Source organism: Chenopodium album, chromosome 5 (genome assembly GCF_948465745.1).
Source record: "Chenopodium album chromosome 5, dcCheAlbu1.1, whole genome shotgun sequence".
Classification (NCBI taxonomy): domain Eukaryota; kingdom Viridiplantae; phylum Streptophyta; class Magnoliopsida; order Caryophyllales; family Amaranthaceae; genus Chenopodium; species Chenopodium album.
This window is the reverse complement of record NC_137838.1, coordinates 58822654-58831292: the sequence shown is the minus strand read 5'-3', so window position 1 is coordinate 58831292 and position 8639 is coordinate 58822654.

Genomic DNA, 8639 nt, shown 5'->3' with positions numbered 1-8639 from the left:
AAGCCACAAACCCATTGTCCGTATCAATGTGAACTTACAATGCAATCTAGTGCAACAATCAAAGTTAGCTACTCTTCAATCAATCACACACATGCACATAATCAATCAACCAATTTAATCACTACATCAACTCCATCAATTTCCCCCAATTAGCATCAATCCATTACTCATATATGCTTCACCATTCCCCCAGCAAGAAAACTACTCACAATCCATGGAAATCAAGATCAAAACTAAGCTAAACAATAAATTTATCATCATCATATTAATCAAACTAAAATCAATCACAAATCAATCAAACTTGAACAATTAACAAACCAATTGAAATCAAAAGCTAAAGATTGCATTAAAGTAAAAGAAATCCTTACAAACTTGCTTCAAATTTATGGAGTATTAAAATCATCAATCTTCAATCATCAATCAAGAACTTCTCTCTCTACAACCTAGAGTTTCTCTCTCTACAAAATGATCTAAAATTTCTATTCTAATTCTCTTCTCTCTCTAAGAAAATCTAACCTAATTTTAAAACTAACTCTTCTCCCTCTAAAAGTAGAAGGAAAATCTATATATAGTAAAACTAACAAAGAGAAGGTAGTTAGATCGTCCAAAGAGACCCGTACAGGCGCGACCATCACCAAGGAGGATACGCGGCCGCGCAAAATTGGGTACGGAACAGAGACCCTAAGAGGCGCGCCTGCGCCATGGTCGCGCGTGCCCGCGCCTGGGAGCAGGGCAGCCTCCTTCACCTTCAACTGAGCTCTTCCTTGTGCACTCCACTTGATGATGTTGATGAACACGGAAGGAGGCAGTCTTCAAATAGCCTCCACAGTGGGTTCAACACCAAGAATGGTGTACCCTCGCTTGCATGCACGAGCTATAAGACTTAGACTATACACATACACTAAGACTCGCTAACATATAATCACGGTTGTTTTTAGCTACAACAAGCCCTTTAAACCCCAAAGTCGCCTATGAGGACGAGTGAGGTCTCGTAAAGGTTTCCTAAGAGCTTAACCTATAACTCTCCACCTACATACATGAGGCAAACCACAAAAAGTAAAAGAAAAAGAAAAAAGAAAGAAAAACAAAATTAGAAACCTTTACGAATTGGACTTTACAAATAACTACACTTCAAATGAATAAACAACTTTCTCAAGCGAGTAAGGGTATGCACGTTCCAAGATATCCGAGGTTGATTGAAACATAGAGTATGCTAAGCGTAGAGAACTAGTTATCACAATCCACCTTCATCCCATTTGATCTTACCGCGTTCTCCCTATAGTCTCAAATCTCCCTCTAGAGAGCATCTCAATATCTCCTCAAATGAGCCGGAAAAGAACATATTTTGGGCTACTCGACGTCTTGACTTTGCATCCCCTCTCTTTTAGGCTTTAACTCATAATGCCCTCCCTCGATATATGACTCAACCTCTAGGTCGAAAGGTCTTTCCCAATGGTTGTAACGTAAGGGTAAAGAGGGTGAGGGTAAGCTAAAATTTAAAAATTTGGTGGTATACCTAATAGTGAAGCAAAGAAGGCGCCTTTCTTAGAATCACATTCAAGTAATCACCAAACAAAAACAAACTAACACCCCCAAGCTTATTCAAAGCTATACTCACAAACATATATACAAAAAGCGTAAACGCTTCTCCCCTAAGCTTAAATGAAGCATTGTCCTCAATGCTTAGAAAGGGAGAACAATTCACATCAAAATATTTTTGAATTTTCTGATTTCCACTTTTTTCTTTTCTTTTTTTTTTTTTTGGATTTATAGGGTGAATTCATGGAGTTGGATTAATTCAAGTGAGCATGAGCAATAGAAAGGTGTTGGAATATTAGTCCAAAGACCTCTAGTAGATAGTTTGTTGACTCTTTTGATTGAGCCTGTCATTAGTCTTCACAACCATTTACTTGCATGTATTTCCGAGTTGCTACAATTGTCATGATTACTTGTTGATCCCCGTTCCTAATGCTTTATTTGTTTGGTTTCTTTGTTTGTTAGTTGTTAGTGTTCTCCTTTTATCCTTAGACTTCGACCTAGCTTAGGCACATAATTAAGAGCGCTTGAACATTATCATTCCTTTGGGTTCGACCCTTGACTTGCCTCTATACTAGTATTTAGGTTGGTTAAGTGTTAAGAATTTTTGTTTGGCCGAGGGAGGATTAGTTTCAACGACCTAGTTCCACCCCTTCGTCAAAATGGCGCCGTTGCCGGGGACGGTGTCTATGTTTGAGTGTTTTTTATTTCTTGAGTCTAGGTCTTTGTATATAGTTTTCTTTTATTTGATTTTTGTTTGTTTTGTGAAAAAAATGGCATGTCTATCATTTCCTCAATATGACAACGAGCCTTTTTGTGAATATTTCCATAGACTTGAGGGATTTCTTGACTATGATCGTTGTAGTCTTTGGGAGGCTTGTGAGATTTGTTATTTTGGTTTGAATGAGAAAACTAGGGACATATTTGAAGGAATGCATAATGGTAGATTTAGAGCATTTTCTATTGATGATGCTTGGGAATTATATGTTTGGTTTGCTTGGGAAGTTTATAATGGGGGTAATCATGCTTCTAATTTTGATGTGCAATGTGTTAATTCTTCTAATGCTAGCATGATTTCCCATGATGTGTCACATGATCCATAGTTAAACCTAGAACAAATGCTTCCAATTCTATTTCCTCTTTTGTTCATGATAATGAGGCGCATGCCCAAGTTAAAAAATCTCACATATTTGATTATGCCCCCACTCCCCAATGTGATGTATATGCTCATGATTTTAATGTTGATTCTTCCAACCTTGGTTGTACTTCTTCTTCTCTTGTTAAGCCTCAATCTTCTACACCTTTTGAATCTCCTATTGCTAATTGGGAAGCTTTGACGTAGGAGAGAAGAAGGATTGGTGAAGAGCTAGAACGCCAAATATCACTCTCGACGCTTGTTTGTAAAAATTCCAAATCCAATGTGTGTGTTGGGAATGATGATGATGATATTCACGAGCAACCAAGAGTGTGTGAGGATCCTATTGTTGAGCATAGGAGTGAAGGAAAGGGAGTTGAGAGTGATGATTATTTTGATGATATTTTGAATCTAGACTTCCCTTCCTTTGTTGATTGTGATGAGTCTCAAGTGTATGAATGTGACTCTTCTATCCATGAGTATTTGGACTTGTTAGAGGTTATGTCCAATGTGTTTATTGAGTGTCAAAGGAATACCCATAGCATTTTAAGTAAGTTTATTGAGAATGCTTCATGGGAGAGAGATGATTTTGAAATGAATTTGCATGCATTCATGCATGGTTATGAGACTTTGGGCTTTAAGGAAGTTGAGGGAGTTGTTGTTCATGAATGTAGTGGAGGAGATTATGTTGTTCCTCTTGGAAGTTGGATGTTTGAGGGGGATGGAGATCATGAGAGTTCTTCTTTTGAAGATTCTATGATTGATTTTTATACCCTCATTGGCGATGTGAGACCTTGTGTTGAGGGAGTAGCTACCCTTTTCCCTTTTATCATACCCCTTTTTTAAGAAGATTCAACCATATTCCCTACACTCCTATATCCCTCCCTTCCTTTGTTAATGAGCCTATTGGGGACCCCCTCTTCTATGATGATTTTCATGTCCCTCATCTGTCTTCTATTGAGGAAAAGGGTGATTTTGCCACCCAAAAAGATTTTTGTGAAGAGAGTTTGCCTTTCTATTCTTCTTCTTATTTTCTTGATTTTTCTTTTGATTCTTCTTCTTCTTGAAAACTCCCTCTTCATTTTATTTTCCGTGCACTAATCTTGTTGCATGCCCTTTTTATATCATATGCCTACTTATTATCATATGAAATGCGTAGTAGTGCATTTGACAAGCTCTTGCGTGCATTGAATTATTATTTTCTAGAGCGGTCAAGCTTGGACCTTAAGCAAGCCTTTCTCATGAAGTAACCCGTGTTTAATTGCTTTCATTTTCTTTTCGTTTTAGAATAGATTTTCCCTCATGGAAATGTTTGTGTGCCTTTTTCTAGGTACATGACTTGATATACTTTGGTGCTTCGATTTGGATCAAGAATCAATGAAGTTTGACTCCTATTTTTGCTAGCATATGGAAGGCAAGGTTTAATTCTTGAGGAGATTAGCTTTGAAAGGTTTAATTGGGTCATTTGCGAGTATTTACACCCACCTAATATCCGGTAATATCCTTCCTTGCTCTTTCTCAAGTGGATGATGACTTGTTGGATATATGTTGGTTTGTTGGATTAATCTCCTTATTTTTCCCTCCCCTAGTTTCTATGATTTATGTTTGAGTGTATTGTCTCATTCAAGATTGTGGGAGGGTATTCTATCATATTTGATGGGATGTTGATTCATATATGCTATGCACCTTTGTATATGCATTTCCATGTTCTATATCTAGAAAAGCTCCAAAAAAAAATTTGTTTCTATCAAGGAAAATTTGCATTGTGTTTTGTTTTGTTCTTGCTTTGGACATAATACTTTTGGACTTGTATAGTTGAATGATTTTCTTCTTAAATGGTAACGGTGTGCACGGTTTGAAAGTATGTTTGGTTGACTCTAGAGAGTATGCTAAGGTAGTCGTTTAGAACTTTAGTGACCTTGAAGCCGGATTCTTTTGTTTTTGAAAATTTTCAATTACTCCCTTTTGGTGAATTTGAAGCTAATAGTGAGTTTTTGCTACAACCATGTGAGGTTTCATTGTTTTCAAGCCTTCTATATATCTTGAACGAGCGGCATGGATCCTTGACTATTGCGGACCTAATCTTGAATGTTGACTCATAATTCTCAAACGCGAGACCGAACCATCTAGGGAGGACAAAGGCATCTTTTCGAGGTGGTAATTTTTCTTTTCTAGGATAATCATCTTTATTTTTAGTTCATTAGGTTTACATTTACCTTCTTTCTAACTATTTGAGCCTTTTCCCTTCTTTTCAAGCCACATCTGTAGAACTTTGAGCCTTTTGTTTCATTTTGTTCCCATTTTTTGTTTTTGTGAAGCAAATGATCACTTTTGTTGGAGATTGTGGTATATAAGTATGGATATTGGTTCCTTTTGCAAGCAAGCTTGTGTTTCGTGTATATTTTGTGAATAATGGCAAATGAATGTTGGAAAAAGCCGTCCAAAGTTAAAAAAAGTCAAGGACATGATAAATTCAAAGTTGTACGAGTCGTCCATAGTTAAAAGAGGCGAGGGCAATACCTTTCAGAAACAATGAAAACAACAAAAAAAAAGTGAAAAAAAAAGTGAAAATGAAAATTTTCAAAAAATATTTTGATGTGATTCTTTTCCCCTTTTCAAGTATTGAGGACAATGCTTCCTTTAAGCTTGGGGGAGAAGCGTTTACGCTTTTTGTATATATGATTGTGGTTATAGCTTTGAATAAGCTTGGCGGTGTTAGTTTGTTTTTGTTTGGCGATTGCTTGGTTATGAGGAGAGGTTGAGTCACATATCGAGGGAGGGTATTATGAGTTAAAGACTAAGGAAAGGGGATGCAAATTCAAGATGTCGAGAAACCTCAAACCTATTTGTTTTTCCGGTTCCTTCGAGGAATTTAGAGACGCACACTAAAAGTAGATTTGAAGCTAAGTGGGAGAATGTGCAAAAATGTTTTTTAGATGAAAGTGAATCGCGTTCCATTAGTTCTTTATGCTTAGCATGTCCTATGCTTCAATCAACCTTAGATATCTTCGAACGTGCACTCCCTTACTTGTTTAGAAAGATTTGCATTCACTTGTGCTTGTACATTTGGAAAAGTCCTTTCATGAACATTTGTTTGCTTTTCTTGTATTTTGGTTTCTTTTTCATGCTTTGCCTTGTTTGTATTATTAAGAGAGTTATAGGTTAATCTATTAGGAAACCTTTACGAGAGCATCACTCGTCCTTTAGGGCGATCTAGGGGTTTAAATGGCTTGTCTTTAGTTGCTAAAATTGACCGTGGTTCCTACGAAAGTGAGTTAGTGTATATTCTTGTCTCTTCTTTTTTTTCTTTTGTTTGTTTGAATAAGCTCGTCATTTCTCCCTTGGTTTTGTTTTGCTCGAGGACGAGCAAAAGGTAAGCTTAGGGGTATTCGATGGGTGTCATAAATGGCACCCATTTTATGAGCATTTAGGTTTTTTTCTTCCTCTTTTCATAGCTTTCATGCTCAATAAATGCCTAGTTTTATGCATTTGGTCTTGGTTTTACCTTTTGTCTCTTATTTTGTAGCTTTTGTGCATTTTGTTGGTTTTTATACTCTTTTCTCCTTTATTTGCTCTATTTTTGTGGTTGTAGGTATTGTACGAGGTCCGGGTCTTGATATGGTCGCGTGCGTCCGCGCCTAGGAGCAGGGCAGCCTCCTTCACCTTCAACTGAGCTCTTCCTCGTGCGCTCCGCTTGATGATGTTGATGAACACGGAAGGAGGCAGTCTTCAAATAGCCTCCATAGTGGGTTCAACACCAAGAATGGTGTACCCACCGCTTGCATGCACGAGCTAGAAGACTTGGACTATACACTCCTTCAAATTGGAACTTCAAATGGTAGGCAAGAGGCATCTCAAACGATGTAAAACTTGGGAAGGAGACTCGGGAATCCTCGGATTACGATCATAACCTACAAAATGAACGAAAATAAGCAAATAAAAGATAAAATAACAAAATAAACTAAGAAATGCATAAAAATAGAAAATCAACTAAGAAAATGCAAACTAAGGAAATTAAGAGTAAAACTAAGGAAAAACTAAAGAAAAGAGCTATATAATAGCATGAATTCCACCCCAAGGAGGATCAAATGAGTGCCGAAAATGAAACTCATCAAATACGTATTATGTTTTCTTTATGTACTTTTCTTTTATGTTTTTCATGTTCGAGTTATTACTTTTAATTCTCATTTTTAATAAAGTAAGTTCATTATTCTAAAATAATCTCATACTTACTATTTTATGAAGATATGGATCTGCCTGAAGTTGGTTCAGAATATCAATGCCTTTTGAACAGTGGAACAACACACACTATTTTGAAGGATAGAAAATATTTTTCAAAATTAGAAATGTTTCAAGCAAATGTTAATACCATTTCTAAGTCAGTCAAGCTAATAGAAGGTTATGGAAAAGCTTGCATAATACTCCCTGTAGGGAATATTTCAAGCGTTAACCCCTAGCTTGAACCCCACTGTGATCATACACTAAAGTACGGTGGCGTCCAAAGGGAAAGAAGATAGAGCAAAAGATTCGCCAACAAGTGTTTAGGAACTTGTAAACCGTTCACGAGGTGAAGGTTACACCCCTTAACAATCCAAGAGATCGTCAACTCCATAAGGTCTTGAACCATGGCTGGTAGTTCGGGGATGAAGGTACAAATCCAACCTAAAAGAGATTGAACCTGCCCTAATAATAGGCCTCTACTTTATTCAGATCGTATTCATGTGCGCTTTCTGACTAACATACAATCAATAGGATTACCCTAAACCTGTTTATCTATGTTGGTTGAATATTAATGCACAAATAAAACTATTATTGGCGATCACTTGAATTATAATCATATTAACCCTAAACAAGATTATTAATTATCTTATTAAGCGTGATTACAAGTATAAATTCCCTTTAAACATGCATAAAAGGCGTGATCAAGCAATAACAATAAATATATCAAGCAACATAATAACAATCATAATAATAATTATAATTATAACAAAATCATTATCATAATAATAATCATCATAAAATTATAATCATAAATCATGTTAAAGCATAAAAATAGCAAGATCCTAGGCATGATACAAATAACAAACCCTAGAATGTCACTAAGCAATAAAAATCAAAGCTTTAGCCCTAACATGATACTAACAATCATAAATATTAGAAAGAACATAAAAGGCATCATAACGATCATATTTAGTGTTAAAGTTACCCTAGACATGATACTAGGAACTTATAATAACAACCTAAGCATCATAACATCAATAAAAAGCCATTAAACCATTAAAGTACTTACTTTGATGCCTCGTACCTCTTTCTAATAACAAAATACACGCGTTAGTAACTTCAAGGAAAATAATAAACAAAACAATTAAATTATATAATTGAAAGAGAGATTTGGGACCAAACCCTCAGAAATTAAAACCTTTCACGTCTAGGGCGAAGGCAACTTCGAATATGGCTAGGTGTATCTAGATCTAATGAATGCGGAATTTTGTATGTAAAAGGCTAGTTTAGAAAAAAGAAAGAGAGAGAGAAAGAGTAATCAAGAAAATCTAGATGAAAGTTGGTGAATGATTATTGAAGAAAATGAGAGAGAATTGATGATTGTTGATGAAAATTGGTTAATGAAGGTGAATGTAAATGATTGTAGGTTGTAGATGAAAACTGGTTATCGAAAACGGAGTTTTTAGCACGTTATTTATAGAGAAAATCAGCCAAAAAGATAAAATATCAAAACAGAGTTCTGGCGCACATAAAACGATGTTGGCGCCAACGCTGGCTATTGGCGCCAGACGCCAACATTAGCGCCAGGCGCTACAGCTGGCGTTTGGCGCTGATTCAGAAATTCACGCGTTTTTTTAAAATCAGATAAAATTGTCGTACAGGAGGATAAAATCGTATTTTTACACAAAAATGCTCTTTGATTTTAATTAAAACTCTGAAAAGTCAACAAAAGTCAATTTATCAATGC